The 17,510-nt window shown below is 31.5% G+C and overlaps 1 protein-coding gene across 1 annotated transcript in view; it reads right to left on the reverse strand.

Moving 5' to 3' along the window:
- The window catches only part of LOC142318914 (limbic system-associated membrane protein-like), a 1,021,193-nt gene that overhangs the window by 417,120 nt on the left and 586,563 nt on the right, over positions 1–17,510 (reverse strand). The window lies entirely within an intron of this gene.

The raw sequence follows: 17,510 nt of genomic DNA on the forward strand, positions 1-17,510 counted from the left end.
TTTCAAGCTCTAAAATCAATTTTAAAATTATTTCACTTCCCTTTTGAATCACCTGCATATACCGTACCAGGGTGTCCCATATAAAACGCAACCCAACATTATATTGGTAGGTATTGAAATAATAAAAAGGCATGTGTAAATGTAAATGTAATTTTTATTATTACCATCCATTACCTTACATTTAGAGTAAATGTTGGAAGTGGCCGCCATCTTTTGAATACAAGCTTCAATTCTTTTTACAGCGTTTCATGCAACTTTTTTCAAAGTTTGAGGCTGGATATTTAATACAGCTTGTTCAATATTGACTTTCAATCGTTCAAGTGTTCGTGGTTTGTTGCTGTAGGCTTTTTCTTTGAGGTAACCCCATAGAAAAAAATCCGCCGCAGTCAAATCTGGAGATCTTGGTGGCCACAAGCCTCGACCGATAACACGATTACCGAAGAATTCCTCGACGAAATCAGAAGTTGAACCTGCGTAGTGCGATGTTGCACCGTCATGTTGTAGCCAGCAGTGTCTGTCTTCCTCTTCCAAGAGTGCGATGAACTGAAATAAAATATCCTGATATCGTTCTGCATTAAGGGTGTACTCGAAAAAAATAGGACCGATTATTTTATTCTGCGATATCGCGCACCACACGCCCGACTTCTGCGGGTGTAATTGTTTTTCGTGAAAAACGTGGGGGTTTTCAGGACTCCAAATTCTACTTTTTTAGCTGTTTACGTAGCCATCCGAATGAAACCGTGCTTCATCTGTGAAAAATAACGAATCCATAACATTAATTCCCTCACGCAGAAATCAACGGAACCGTTGACAATATTGTAGCCGTTTTTCTTTGTCGGGCTCAAGAAGTCGATGAAACGTTTGAATGCGATAAGGTCGTAATTGTAATTGTTTGGTCGCCCGATGAACGGTTGATTTAGACAAATTAATTTCAGCAGACAAACGTCTGATCGATTTATGTGGCGAGGCGAGTAATCGGTCTTTGATTTCAGTGACTGTATCTGTATTCAACACTGACGCAGATCTTTTTTGTTCCTTGTTATTAACAGAACCAGTCTCTCTAAATTTTGCGATTAACCTTAATACTGATGTTTTGTTAGGAGCTGGCTTATCTGGGTACTTATGGCGAAACAAATCTTGCACTGCAACCCCTGATTTCGTACTGAAGTACGACTCGACAATGAAAACACGTTCATCTAGCGAAAACACCATCTTGTCTCTAGCAATACACTGAACGTTATGATTGCATTGTTGTTACTATCGGTAGTGTTCTACTGCGTCGCCGCGATGTTCAATGTTGGACGAGTCCATTTCAGTAACGAGTAGGGGAGTAAGCTTGACTTTTGAAATTTCATGGATGAGTGATTGATGGGTTGCGTTTTATATAGGACACATATATATATATATAATAAGTGTACTGATTTTTACTTAATTATCTATTGGACTTACCTGAAATTACAAGTTATCTCCTTCGATGTATACTCTTGGGTAGTTACACAGCGGTTCTAACCTTTCTTCCACTGTTCATAGCAGTACCGGAAGTCATTTTCCTTAAGTGTGTGTAGCTTATCGATTATAGTTTCTTTTATGTTTTCCATCGTCCCAAAATGATGATCCTTTAACCTCAGTTTCAATTTAGGGAAGATGAAGAAGTCGGTAAGAGCTAAATCTGGGGGGAGACTGTGGAAGTAGGGGAATGGTTTTCTTCACCAGAAATTCTGGAATTGAAAGCGAAGTGTGAGCTGACACGTTATCGTGCTGCAGCACCCAAACATGTGCAATGTCCCTAAGGACTCGTTGGACCTGTTTTCGAAGTCTTTCCAAGACATCTTTGTAAAATGTGCTATATTAACTCTCTGTTCTGGAGGTACAAATTCTTTGTGCACAGTGCCACAGCTGTCGAAAAAAAAACAATAATTATTGTTTTCACCTTGGATCTGCTCATGCATGCTTTCTTTGGATGAGGAGAAATTTTTCTGTGCTATTCCGAGATTTTCGTTTAGTCTCGGGATTATATTCCAACATCCACGATTCATCACCCCTAATAACAGGCGACTTAGCCTAAACTTTGGCTAACTTTTGGTTAGCTTAAAGTTCGGATAACTTTATCTAAAAAGTATGGCTCAATTTCGAATCTTTCCAATAAATCGAGCCAGATTTTCATCCGGTTCGCTTTTTTCTCCACAGACAAGTTTTTCGGTACGAATTTTGAACAAATCTTTCGCAAACGATCAGTTAAAATTCTATGAACTACATTTTTATCCGATCCCCTTTTTTCTTCAATCATCCTGATATTCAATCGACGGTCTTTTACCATCACAGTTCCCACCACTTCCACATTTTTTTCGTCGTTTGCTGACGAGTTTGGTCTTTGGAGGAGGATCATCTTCAACATTTTCTGGGCCCTCTTTCAAAGCTTTGTATCACTTAAAAATCATAGTTCTCGATACAATGGCATCTCCATAAGTTTTGGTTAAAGAATTAAATGTTTCTGTGGCAGACTTGTTGAGTTTCACCAAGATTTGATTAGCGTAACTTTGTTCAGTGTTTTCCTCCATCGTAAACGTAACGAGGTCATAAAACACGACTGCACACCAACAGCAGTAGTGCGCGACTGACTCAACCGATCCGGTTGAAAAAAGTACGCTCGTGCATCCAAGGTCGCATTGTTATACATTAAGGACGTTTGACATTACCTATTTGTCCGTAGGAAAATCAATACATTTACTTTTGGGACAAACCTCGTATATATATATATATATATTTACATTTACATAGCCTATGACACTCCCAGTAACGTAGGATTCCAACGCGGGGTCATACATCTAAATCGATTCAGTCTCGAACTGCTACGGTGGAGCAACCATACATACACCCTAAATATATTTAAATCCTTATTGAGCAGTCATGTAATGAACTGAGAGATATCCAACGTTTAAACGTTGGATGCTTATACTCCCTAGATCGCACACTTACAGTTTTCTAAAGTTGGTCGAAAGTTTTTGTGTATAGTTCGGATCTCAGTAAGTCCCTTTTGAAAATGCTGGAACCTGTAGAGAAAGCAGTACGTTGTTGTGATCTCGTGGGGGGCAGCTGCCTACGGGTAGAATTAAGTACTTCGATTCCTGTCCTGTTATATTATGAGGAATGAACTTACCCTTACCTTAAATACTTTGCTTAGTTTCCATTATAGACTTAAGATTTTTCTTTTACAAAGCACATTAAAATACGTTAGGAAAACTTATACTTGCATATTACGAGGGCTTGTTATTGGAGTCTGGCTTTAATTTAATAAGCACTTCAACCATTAAACTTGTTTGAACAGCCATTGGACAAGAGGATTCCTGAAATAATATGCAAATAGCAATAATGAGTGTAATTTAAGTCACGATGGTTTCTCATTATGGTTATACCTCTTCAACATTAATATTGCTCGTTTTTTACACGTTTTTAAAATGTCTTTCAGTGTTTATCACATGTAATATCAGAAACAAAATGGACTGATAAATGAATCATGGAAATTTTACTGCCTGAAAATTTTACATCTAAATAACCCATTTAATAAAATGTTCATAAAATCAAAAACAAATCTCAACTTTACTAAATGTATCTTCTATAGTTAAATTGCATATAAATTAAAATGTTATTCAATGTTGAATGCATTAAATATTAACAATTAATTCGGATTCTGTAAAACACTGTTCGTCGTAATTAATCGTTATGAACTAAAACATAATATGACTATAATTGAGCGTTCAAAATTTTATTACAAATTAAACGAAACATTTGGTTAATTGGATATAATTGATACATAATTTCAAAACTTCACAGCTCAAGTACCATTAGTTTTTCCATTAACTATTATTATAATACATCGTATTCTTATACATAAAAGTCATTTTCTGTCAAAAATTTTGAAATTAAATTTGTTTTAATTATTCTAAATTTGAAGCAAAATAAAATGTATTGAAGACATTAATATTAATAAACTATATTTCTATATAAAATTCAACTTGAACACTATTATAATTTTTTGTTAAATGTACGATGAAAATCATACATTGTGCTGAAAATCGTATAAATTAACTATTGTTAATTTTTATATGAAACAAAATAAATTAAAAATATCGGATGATTCAAAAAGGACTATGCAAATTTAAAAGCATGTAAAATTTATTTAGCTAACGTACAGATTCGATTGAGGTCTCATTTCATAGCAAAACACCTCAAGTTTTGACTCTAGTACCGAATCCGGCGAACAGTGTTGTTAAGTGTAGGTACATTTGCTTGTGCAGAACGTGCTTGCTGTGTGTTTTGGTTTCGTGATTTGCAGTCGGTGACTACAGTTCAACGTAATTTTCGTAGAGAATATCGTAGAGAGTCTCCTAGTAGGTATACAATTTACTATCGGCACCAAATTTTCGTCGGGTCAGGTTGTTCTTCTTCCAGAAACAACGGCTCGTTCTTCCAGGAGGCAACCGTAAATTGCATCGTTTATTTGGACATACTTCAGAATTTTCTGATTCCTCAGTTAGACGGTGATGTCCGAGAAGACATCACCATCAAGACGCCATTACTATCAGCAAGAGGGCACCACATCACTACCGACTAAAGGTCAATGGATTGGTCGTGAAGTACTAATCGCGTGGCCACCTCGCTTCCCAGGGTTGACCCCGGTAGATTTTTTCTTCATTAAAGATCGGGTTTATGTACCACGTTTGCCTGCTGATGTTGTTGAGTTAAGGCTTTAACGTCGCAGCTGAAGAGGTAACACGATTTTCTGGTTAGTCTGGAATGAAATCGACTTAAGTGGGATGTATGTCTAATTACAAATGGATATCGAACCGAAAAGAACGTTGGGGGGTGAAAACCTTGATGTGTTTTTCAATTAAATGAGACCTCAACCGAATCTGTAAGTTATCTCAATAAATTTTAAGTTATTTTTGAATCATTCAGTACATTGGAATTTCTTCTCCAGTGCAATCTGTTCTCTAGTAGTTTTGCAAATAGTATCATTTTCACTTACCCTAGAACAGCTTAGTAGTTTACCCTGTGCTCAATAATTAGCACAGTAAATTTTAAACTGCGGTTCCATAAAAATTTACTATTAGCTTTTTTCAATTTGTATTCAATAGACAACTTTAAGGGTGAATTCAAAACATACGATTAGTATATTTAATCTTTGTTTGCCATCATTTCATATAATGTTATCTTTTTTTTTACTTATAAAATGTGTTGCTGTAAAGTGATTTTGTTACATATTGATGTTATATATTAATGCTTCATCTTGATTATCCTACGTAAAATTTTATATGATTAGAATAGTTTATTTTTTGCCCTTCTGGGGTATAAATTTCCCTCGTATATGTGTTCTGAATATAATACCAATTTTATTGTTTTATTTTTTGTTTTGAAAGTTATTTTACGCCTTATTTTTAAAATTTGTACGCTATGTTTGGAATATTTATGTAATCCGTATTAAAATGATGAGACTTTCTTTTTATTACATTTAAATTAACTCATTTCTAAACAATTTTCCTTGTTTAGAAATGAGTTAGTTTTTTATATTTACATTCGTAGTTTATTTTGTATATTATTAAATACATTAATAATTAGAGAAGAACGGTAAGAGTTGAGGTCTTTCGTCTTATTTTTTTATTACTTGTTATACTGTTAGGGACGCTAAATATTCTGGAATCCATGATTCTGAAAGATGAGAGTTCAAATGACTAAGAGTTCATTTCTAAAGAAAGTTACCCATTATTACGTTAAAGGATTAGACCTGGGTAAAAATCATATTTATATTTTAAATATGGATTGTATCAGTCTTAATTTACGATTTTGTTTCATTATTGATTAAATGCAAAGTGTATTTAATTTTATGATTAATAAATAATAAAAGATATTCATTATTAATAAATTGTTTACTTTTAATATCCCATTAAATATTTATGGTTTTTTTAATTTTAAAAAATACCCTAATTATTAAATAATCTAATTTTCGTGAAAGGTTAAAAATCAAATCAAAATTAAAACGCCTTAAAGTAATGTAAACTAAACTGATCAAAAATCAATTATTTATGTGCTGTTGCGTATAAGACCTGTAAAATATATAACCTTTTTATTCTTTTGTTTTGTAGTCATGATATAGAGTCACAATTTTTGTTTGACTTCAAATTTCTAAGAAAGTACCCTCAAACTACAGTATTGTAAATTTCTTGATTTTTCTTGAAAAATTTGTAATTCAGCTAAAAATTAAAAAAAATTAACCAGACCTTAATTTTATACATAAATATCTATTTATCATGCGCATAATAATATATTTTGAAAAATACAATAATTTAATAATTTTTAAATTTAAATATATGTAGTTTTTTTTGTTTTTATTTATCTTATTTTTATTTTCATGTAATTCACATTTTTATACTTACATCTGGTCATTGAAAGTAATTTTATACTTGGCTTTCATTATTTACTTTCTTATAAATATTTCATTCATTTTAAAATAATAATAATAAACTGGTTGTTAATCATGTATAATACTCTTTTTTGCAGTTAAAAATAGAATAATTTTTCTTATAAATTAATTAAACTATATGCAAAATATCTAGTTCTATTAAATTGGATCTGATTTTGGTGTTTAATCGAAAATAATACTAGCTTCCCGAAGCTACTAGTTATTAACCAGGGAAATATTCCCAGTATGTATGCATAGGCAATAGGCAGAAGAGGTTAGTAACTAGTCCATAATTAGTATTACACTACTGTATATCCGAATAATTCCGTTGACCTAGTTAATCATAATCCGTAACAAAAAGCAATCTTACGCGAGTCCAGTGAAAAAAATTAGAAATGCCAGTTTTCTGTTTGAAATTTATTGCTAGACAAAACTCACAGACCTGTCAAAACGCATATATTTAGGATAATAATAAAGTGTGGATACCCTTAAATAAATGTTCAATTAAATATACGAAAATCAAAATATTGTATCTCAGTTTCTATCTCGAAACGATCTACTTTTTGGTAAGAGACTATAATATCCAAATCTCTAGAGAACTCCCATGAAGTCAGGATTTTTTAATGGTAAGAGAAGGTTTTTTAATCCTAATTTTAAACGATATTGAAAAAAAATTGATCCAATAAACTTTGTGTTACGATAAATCTGCCCGAAATTGCTATCATTTGACGGTTTTCATAATTACACATCATAAAACAGGTTTATAGTAAATTACTTCTCAACAGTGAAACAGTATAAAAAAACATAAGTAGATAAATAAAAGAAATTTAATTTTCTGCGCCGAAAATTCTGTTGAAGCAACTTTTACCGGAAACGAAAAGATTTATTTTATTTGAATATAGAGGTGCGTTCCTCTACATGATGACCCTGAATAGTTTGAAGATTTTTAAGACCATCAACTAATCTAAATAGAAGAATATCGGTACGATTCATAAACTAGTTTGAACATTTAGAAGACATTACTTTCCCCTAAAAAATTTCAAGCAATTAACGGACAAGATGAAAACATTCGGAAAAATTCTTTTCCGAATACTTCTTCTTTCTTTATTTCTGCTATACTCCATATAGTAGAAAGGACCATGGCAACAAGCCATGCGTTCGAACCATCGGATTCTGGAGACCCAATCCAACATATAAGAAGTAATCGGAACGTTCACTTGAAATCCACCTTTTAAATTAAGACAAATCTCGCTCACGAGAAAATTAATTCAAATAATTTGATTTCTATTCTGAAAGTTAGTTTAAATCAATTTATTGCTTTGTAAAAAAAAAAAAATAAAAAAATAAAAGAGAAAACGAATACACCAGTATTATAAGAAATATTTCTTCCTCGACCTAACCAAGGTCTTCCACCTATTTTCAAAATGTTTAACAAATATAGATGATACAAATGAAAAAAAAAATAATGTAGAATAATTATAAAATTTTCAAGAGTGAAAAACCTTTAACGGGACAAAAAATTTTATCTGTGCTGAAATCTATTTTTCATTAATACAATATTGATCAAAATAATGATATTAAATAAAATAAATGACTTTTAATGATTAAAATCGTTATGAGAAAAGAAAGCTTTATATAATCATAATACTTATAAATTCTATTTAAAACATACATGTCGTTACTAAAAATAATAATACTCCCTAGCAGCTTATAATAAATTATCTCACCACTCCAAATACTCCCTTTACCAATGTTAAAAATTTTCAGCACAGATAAAAAAGCTGACACCACAGTTGTAGGACTTTCCCGCCACGCGTCTTTTTTCTGATGCACGGCTTACACACACAACCTAATTTAAAATATTTATCATTTTATTTAAATACAATATTTTTTTGTTTAATTAATAATTCTAACTAAAGGGAGCGCGCATACCGTATTTCATTCGCGCGGGTGTGGCGGTACTAGCGACCACCTGCGACATTACAACATAGAAGACGACTACAGCAGCTGTACGTCAGTGCTACACTAGCGCTCCGTGTGGTGGAGAGGAGGTACTAATGACACACTATACCCACTTAGCCAATAGTTTATTTAGAGCATTTTTTGGGGCGGGGTGCGATTTTGCGAAACATTTTTTTTGGAAATATTATTATTTAATAATTATTAACAGATGCGCCTAAAAAAATAAGTCCTTAATTAGGCGAAATCTCGAGATAATGATGGTGACGTTGCTCTATATTCTCACCCCCTTGATATTTTAAGTTGAAAATTAATGGCATCAATGCTCCATATATAGAAGTAATCTGCCCAAGTTTTGTAAAAATTGGTCAAGTAGTTCTGGAGATATAAGGTGATTTACACCGGCTTGATCAAGTGGTGAACGCGTCTTCCCAAATCAGCTGATTTGGAAGTCGAGAGTTACAGCGTTCAAGTCCTGGTAAAGCCAGTTATTTTTACACGGATTTGAATACTAGATCGTGGATACCGGTGTTCTTTGGTGGTTGGGTTTCAATTAACCACACATCTCAGGAATGGTCGAACTGAGAATGTATAAGACTGCACTTCATTTACACTCATACATATCATCCTCATTCATCCTCTGAAGAATTATATAAACGGTAGTTACCGGAGGCTAAACAGGAAAAAGAGAGAGTAAACCTACATACGATGTGTCTTCCTACAGACCATTAGGTCTTTTACTGATTCTATCGAAGCTGTTCGAGAAACTGTTTTTTCGAAGATTATGGCTGACATTGGAGCGGGAAAAAGTTACTGCAGATCATCAGTTGGAATTCAGAACTGGTCATTCTATCATTGAACAATTATACAGGGCTGTCAATGTCATTACGAAGTGCCTAGAAAAGAAGAGGTTCGACGGCCTTCTTGGATGTTCAGCAAGCCTTCAACACGGTCTGGTTACCTGGTCTGCTTCATAAGCTTAAATGCAGCCTTCCTCAACTGTTCTACCTGGTTTTTCAACTCGAGGGGCATTTTTCCCTGGTCAGATGCAACGATGAGTTACCTGGATTCTTTGACATTAGATAAGGTATTCCAAAAGGCTCCGTCAGAACCATCAGTCCTGTACTCTATCTTCACTGCGGAGCTTCCAGCTCTGCACCATATCACCGACACGTTTTCTGATGATACAGCAATCCTGATTGTTGACGGAGATCCACAATTAGCCTCAGGAAAGCTACAATCGGTATTCGACTTGATTGGTGTACGGTTTAAAAATTAAGGTGAATTTAGAAAAGTCAAGTCGTATTACGTTTGCGATGAGAAGAGGTGACTGTCCCAGAGTCCAGCTAGACGGCTTTTTCATCTCACACTCTAATCGCGTTAGGTACCTTGTGCTCCTCTACTTTGGTCGTCGTTTGACGTGAAAATGCCACACGAGAGAAAAAAGAAACAGACACGAGATGTAAGAAGCTTATTGGTTGTTAGGTAGGAATTCACACTTGTTGCTGTCCAACAAACTTTTAATATGGAAGGGGATTCTAAAACGGATTTGGACATATAGCATAGAATTATAGGGTACAAAAAACAAGAGTAACGTTGAGATTATACAACGGTTCCAGAATAAGTTGGTAATATCCATTGCAAAGGCACCGTGGTTCGTACAAAGAAATTCACGACTACCTAGAATTTCCTTATGTTTGCGAAGAACATAAGCAGTTAGACAATCATGTGAACTTTCTAGCAGTTAATCTTCTAGACTACAACGAGGATATCCCGCGACTAAAATGCTTACATGTGATGGATTTGGGGGAATTTGAGTGATTCTTAAGGTGGTTCTACATAACATAAGTGATGAGCATCTTCCTATGCCTTAATGAGGAGCTTCGCTTCTTTCTATTTATCTCCATGAGCTTGTTAAGTTACAGTTTGTCTTTGTCTGTAGTTTAATGGTGTTATAAATTTTGTTTTTTTGTTTTTTATTAAGCCTTTGTGAACTTACTTGGTGTTCTTACTTGGTCTTATTAAGTGCAAATATGTATTTAATTAAGTCTTTTTTTTTGTATATGTACGTTTTATTGAGGGTGGGTGTTAGTTGGAAACTCTTTATCGTATTTTTTATAATACGATTTACATGTTCTTCAATCAAAACGGTTTTTAAAATTGCGAGGCAAGAAAAAAAAGAATTTCACATGCGCTTAATTTTGAGTTTTGTAAAAAAAAGAGGTCTAGACAGAAATGTGATTGAAAAGTAAAATATAACTCCCTTCAAAATTTTAATGTTATTTCGTAGAAATTTATCAAGCTTTTAACTAATCGGGAAACACAACGATTAAGTCTTTTCACTTTCTTTGTGTCGTGGAAGGTATTGTTAATCACATTAAACTTGGATTTTTAACTACTGTTGAGTGCTGTTGTATGTAAAACAAGCTGCATGTTAATCATTTTGTTGCAAGAGTTAGTGTATGTCCGCCGGTCTTGAGTGAACTATTTAATTTAGCAGTAATTAAAAAAGATATTTTACAAATACTACATTAAATCTGATATATCATACTTTATTGCTCAACATACATTCTTACAGAACAACTTATTGATCTATTCTACTCCTAATTGAATTGTTCGATTTTTTAAAAGATTATTAACTGGAAATCCGTTAGTCCAAGTATTGTAAAATTGAGCGAGAAAAATAACAGATTAATTATCAAGCAGTTCATAGGATGAATTAATTTTTTTTTTGGCGTTATTTTCACACGAATGCTATGTAAGTTAGAGTAAAAAATATTTTAAAAAAACATTTCTGTTGTTTTTTCAATTTCAAAAAAAATTCTAAACTGAAATTAAATAATTTAATCGAGATTATCTGGGTAGTAATTAAAGTGTAATTCACCGAAGAGAATTTACCCTTGTTATGAAACGAGTTATTAGAAACTTATCAACCAAGACATAGAAAATTAAGTATAAAAAAAGTTAATATAGATTTGTTTTGAAAGAATTTATGTATTCTGTACTGAAATTACCAGAGTTACGAATAAATAATCAGTTGTTGATTTACATTGTATGATGAGTTAGTGAAGTTAAAAGTCAACAACAATAAGATGTAAGTTTTGTTGCCGTAAGATAAATTAAATAGAGTTCTGCAGCTTAAAAAAATAGTATAGTATTACTGATTTGCGGATAAGTATGTGTACGTCATGAGAGAACAAACGTTTTTGAGTGTATTAAAATATTAAAGTTGTAAGGAAAAAGAGTGGTAGGGGTGTAAAGTTCGAGAGTGAAAGGAAAACTGTATCTATAAAAAAAGGATCATTCAGCATATTGAGAACGTACGTACGTTTATCAATGTTACGTTACAAAATATAACTGACAACTTTAGCAGCATGGAAGGAATGTCGGGATATCCATTTATATTTTAAGATCTGGCGAAGTAATACCATTACTAGTGAGGATATACTTCGCTAGCAGAATGTAGGGTAAACCAAACTTTATTTAACCTCTACAACAATTGAATATTTTTTGGGGCAACCATTTTTTTCTTAATCTATGCTGTTATAGAAATAATTTAATATTATCTTTAATTTAGAATTAAAAATAATTTATATCATAATATTATGAATATGATTGCCGAAGAATATCATTGTTAAAATTATTTCTTATGTTTATAAAACTTATAAATCATAAGTAACTCTTCTAGCTATCGCGTTGTCAATACCAATCGCCAACCGTAAACTTATAATGGGATACTATTATTAGAAGAGATACGGTTTCCTTCACACACAAACACACACCTGTATTTCTAATTTCTTTTCTATACTGTTGAAAATTGGCGCCGATTCTTTTAACAATTTAAGCCTTGATTTCTTGTTATTATAAATATTTTATTGCGATTAAAATATTATTTATATATATAAAATATTAATTGTTTGAATACGATTGAAATATAACATTAATTATAACTGTTTCATGGTAATTGTAAATATTTCTGTAAGTGAAACGACTGGAACAGAATTAGAACTGGAACTGCACTGCCGTAGAACCGGTATAGGACTGCGTATGAATGTAGGGAAGAGCTTGTGTGTGTGTGTGGAACGTTCCTTGTTCGTTCCTTTTTCTAGTTAAGTCGGTGGAAGAAATATGAAAGCATTTAGTTGTTTTTTCAATAGTGATCAGAAGATAGCAGAAAGCAAGGGCTCTTTGATTGTCAAATCTGTCCAAAAACACGCTAGAAAAGCGAAAGAGAAAATAATTAGTAAAAACTAATTATGTACTTGTTCCTGTGTACATAGAAATTTAAATTAAGCACCGTTGCACTATACTGTTTTTAAGCGGATATTTTATTAAATTATTATCTAATATTACTAAAAAATATTATCAGTATTGACATTTTATTATTTATTCTGTTAAACCATGTACCGTATTCTTGAATATGATAAAAAGTGGAATTAGATTATTATTCTGCTTCTAGCTATTCTATTTGATCCATTTTTTTCTGTTCTTTTATTTTACAGAAAACTTTCACCATGACCTTGAAAACGACCAGAAAAAAGTTTCTGGAGGGAGCACTCCCATAATTTTAACTACGAGTCGCCACTGCTTTTCTTGCATCTCATTTTTTTGTAGTAGTCATCTTGTTGTGATTCCAGCGTCCTTCCTGTAATATGTGTTTTTGTTCCATATGCGAGTAGTGTTAAGTTACTCACAAAACACTTCACTATTTTTTATTTGATTTGATTATTTAGTGACAAACACAGAATTTTCTCTTTTCGTTCTAGAATTTGTACAATTTAAAAAAAAATGTTATCCCAATTAAACAAGTTTCAAGTGATATTGCCACCTAGATATATATTTTTTTATTTATTCATTTATCTATATATTCATTTTTTAGCAAAACTACCTGGATATATATATATACGTATAGATTTCTCTGGGGATTGTAAAGAGAATGGGCGCCTGCTGCCTGCAGGAGTCTGAGGGTACTTCTTTGAGAGAGTTGTTAGTCTCAATTTGTTTTCCGATTTCTCTATTAACAACTCATCCTTTTTTCATCATCCGTTCCTTCTCTTATTCGTCATAGCTTTTTTCCCAGGTGATTTCCAGAGGGTATTTCCTTAATATCCATCGTATCCGGGTTAAGAATATTAATTACCTCTTTCACCTACTTCTTTGGTGATCGTATGATTTAAAGAGGATGGCTGTACCTACAGATCTTCTGAGATTTTTTGCTTTTTATCCTTTGTAAAAAAAGCTCATTCTAGAGCAGAGCTACTAATCAGGTAAAGCTAGACTTTCTAATACTGTATAAGAAATGGATTTTATTATGTTTACTATTAAAAATATTCTAAATCGTTTTAGAAAAAAAAAAATGATGAATAAAAATAAAATTATAAATAATAAAATGTGGATTCTTTTCTGACCTTAACAAGGAAAAAATTAAAATGAAGCCGAAAATCTTTAAAAGGTGGCTACCCACTTTTTAACATGGCTACCCATGTTAACAAAAAAAAAAAAAATATCTATACATTTTGGCTTATGAATTTTTACACAATAATTATTATTTCATTATCGATTTTTTTAAGTGTTAAGTTTTTGTTTGATCCTTAACATCAAGAAAATCCTTTCTATTCCACTTTACTTATCTAGACGATTACTCTACAAATATGATGAATTAAGAAAAGAATTTATTTAATGAACTTATTTGTTTATCTTTTTTAAATACTAATTCAGCTTTAATTTTGTAATATTTTATTTTACTAGAAACAAGATTTAGTCAAAACAGTGGCCACACAATGGACTTTATTATAATAGTTTCAAATTTCAGTGAAATTGAATTTAATCAAATTATAATACCAAAGTTTTATGAGAAATTGATGGAAAGATAGGCTACCGTTAAATGATAAAATTGAGGTAATTACTTTCTATTAGTCTACCTAAAACAGTACGTATTTGTAAGAACACGTAGTTGTAATTTTATCAGTGAAATAATTAAATTTGGGTTTATTATTGGTGATATATTAAAGGTTTTCATTTCACCACAAAAAAAATGGCTAGAAAGCCCCTTTTAATCAAAAATCTGTATGAATAATGGTTATTTATTATACTGGAGGTGTTCTAACGCCATATAGTCATTTTTCTTTTCTGAAATAACTTGATTTTATTAAATACATTTTCTCTCATCTAAAATAAATAAAACTAAGTTTTAAGATAACATTAAATGACGGATTGTTTGGAAATTAAATGGATTTCGGTCACAAGTGAAAAAAATGATAAAAAATTAAATTCAAATTTTAATCGTAAGTCAAGTGTGTAAAAATATAATAGTTTTATACCGTAATAGTTTTTATAACCAAATTGAAGTAAGTTACACACGAAAATAAGCCAAATATTTTATAGAATAATAAACACCCCAAGTCGGGCTTTATAAGGAAAGTGAGGAGATTTATTTCTCACATTAACTGCTGCAAGATGGCTAGATGAAGATAATCGCAGCCTTCTACAGTGAAGCTGGTATTCCAGATCGGTATAAACTATAAAACTTAACAGTTTTTGAAATTCTTTACAAAATTATCGAGAACTACTGAAAACTAACAGACTAATCTCTGTCTCCTCTAACTGTTTATATGTTTTTTATTTCTTTCTACAACTAAATCCTCTATAATTCTGTTTATCGGTGAATTATTTAACCAAGAGTTCCTTAGTTAAGCCAGCGGTAGAACACCTCTTCTAGAGAAAGTATATTAAAGGCCATTATTTTATCTCCGATTTTTTTATAATATCTTTTAACATAAGAGTTGTTACGTTTCAAATTTGTTAATTTCTCCCTTCCTCTCTTGAATTATCCTCGCCTTAACGTAAAAAGTGATGTAATTTTCATGGGCAATCATATATTTGCTAACCTTCCCTTATTTCCAACTCGTTTACCGTGATTTTTCCTCCTATTTCTCATCGTATCTGGTCGAGTTAACCTACGTTCTTTCAATAAACTCCCCCTTTATTTTAATATGTGTCTCATCTCTCATTGTTTTCTTATTCCTGCCAAATAAAAGTTATCTTTTAAAAAATGGGAAATTTTTAGTGTTTGTTCTGCCAGTTGCAAATGTATATATTTATCCTTAATAAACGTAATAGTGTGTCTAATCTCTTCAAACATCTAATATTAAGTCTGTTCGACTTTTCTATATATCGCATTTTTCCGACAAAAAGCTTTCTAATTCTTAAATATTTATATTTGATTGTAATATATTTCTTACACGACTACCGTCTAGCAGATATGTACAAAGAACTTCTTTGTGGAAGTCTGAGTTTATTGTTTGTTCTTATTTTATACATACTTTTCAATTTTTCAACACTAAAATTCATTCCTTTTGATTTAATATTATTTATTCTTCTATCGATGAATCTTCCACTATTTTTTTAAAACTCAAATATAATTTCAGCTAAAAATATATCATCGCCTATATGCAAGTTATTTAATAACTCTTTTCTTTCTACATATAATTAAAAATAGAAATAATTTTAAATTTTATTGATCGTTTAATTAAAACATAAATATGAAAAAGTAATTTATCGTAAATTAATTATCAATTATTAAAAATTTCTAAATAGGAAGTTGAAATTGATAATAAAAGGAATAAAAAACGCATGATGTTATACGTTAAATATATCTTATTAAGAAAAAAAATTGAAATTAAAAAAAATGTAAGACTTATGTATTGATTTCACCGTATGTGACTTTTTTCATTATGTAGAACGAGATTCATACCAGATGTATGAATACAGCTACATTACAATTGTAAAAAAATAAACAACTTAGACCGTTTAAAGTTATTAACTTAAAACTTTAAATTATATTTATAAAATTAACTGTAAACTTAGATATAAACTTATAGTTAAATTTTAAATTACCTTAAAACCTGTTACTACTTAAGTATTACTTGGTATAAATTTTATTGTACACCTAATTTCAGTTGACAGAACTGTATTAGAAAACATAATGTTCGTTTTACATACTTTTTTCCAATAAAAAAAATCTGATGTGGACACCACATGTCTTCCTTGTACGCCTATTAAATTACATATACATCTTTATTTAAAATGAAAAGTACATAGAATTTTATTTCATTAATAACATCTGATATTTTTTCATATTTCTTTTTGTTTTATTGTTATCGGAGGTTAATAATTATTAATAAATCAGTATATTTAAATTAAAAAAAAAGTTAAAAAAAGGAGAAGTCAGATTTGAACCGATGCGCCTTCCCGTTGTAAGATCCAAGTATTCCATTAATTAAAATTTTATTTGGCTCTAACTCTGGAACCAATGAAAATAAGTACCACTATGATATTTCGTTGAAAAGCTCTCAATGACGGCTTATTACTGCAGTTAAGAAATAGTCCAAAATCCAAAATTTCTGGATTTTGGGCTTTTGTAGACACTTTTGGTTCAGTCGATTGCAATCAAAAGGTGAGATGCACAACTAGATGTTACAACAGTCCTAAATCCAAAATTTCAACATCCTAGGTTAATCGTTTTTGAGTTATGCGAGATTCATACTTACATACAGACGTCACGCCGAAACTAGTCAAAATGGATTCAAATGGATTTAGGGATGGTCAGAATGGAAATTTCCGCAGGAATTTGAAAACCGAAATTTTTCGCGATCACAATACTTCCTTTACTTCGTACTCGGAAGTAATTATTGAACTACTTCAAAGTAAATTTTATCGTCCACGATTTTTACTTCCTTGTACGAAGTAAAGGAAGTATTGTTTGTCATCGCGAAAAATTTCGGTTTTCAGATTTCAACGGAAATATCCATTTTGACCATCTCTTAATCCATTTTGACTAGTTTCGGCGTGTTTCTGTACGTATGTTTGTATTATGTACGTACGTATTTATCCTGCGTAACTCAAAAACGAATTAGCCGTAGAATGTTGAAATTTTGGATTTAGAACTGTTGTAACATCTAGTTATGCACGTCCGCTTTTGTTTGCAATGAAATGAACCAAAAGTGTCAAAAAAGCCCAAAATAAACAAAATTGGCCCCAAAAAATCCAAATAAGCCCAAAATCCAAACAAATCTGAATTTTAGGCCTTTTCTTA

The sequence above is a fragment of the Lycorma delicatula genome, chromosome 2, assembly GCF_047948215.1.
Source record: "Lycorma delicatula isolate Av1 chromosome 2, ASM4794821v1, whole genome shotgun sequence".
NCBI lineage: Eukaryota > Metazoa > Arthropoda > Insecta > Hemiptera > Fulgoridae > Lycorma > Lycorma delicatula.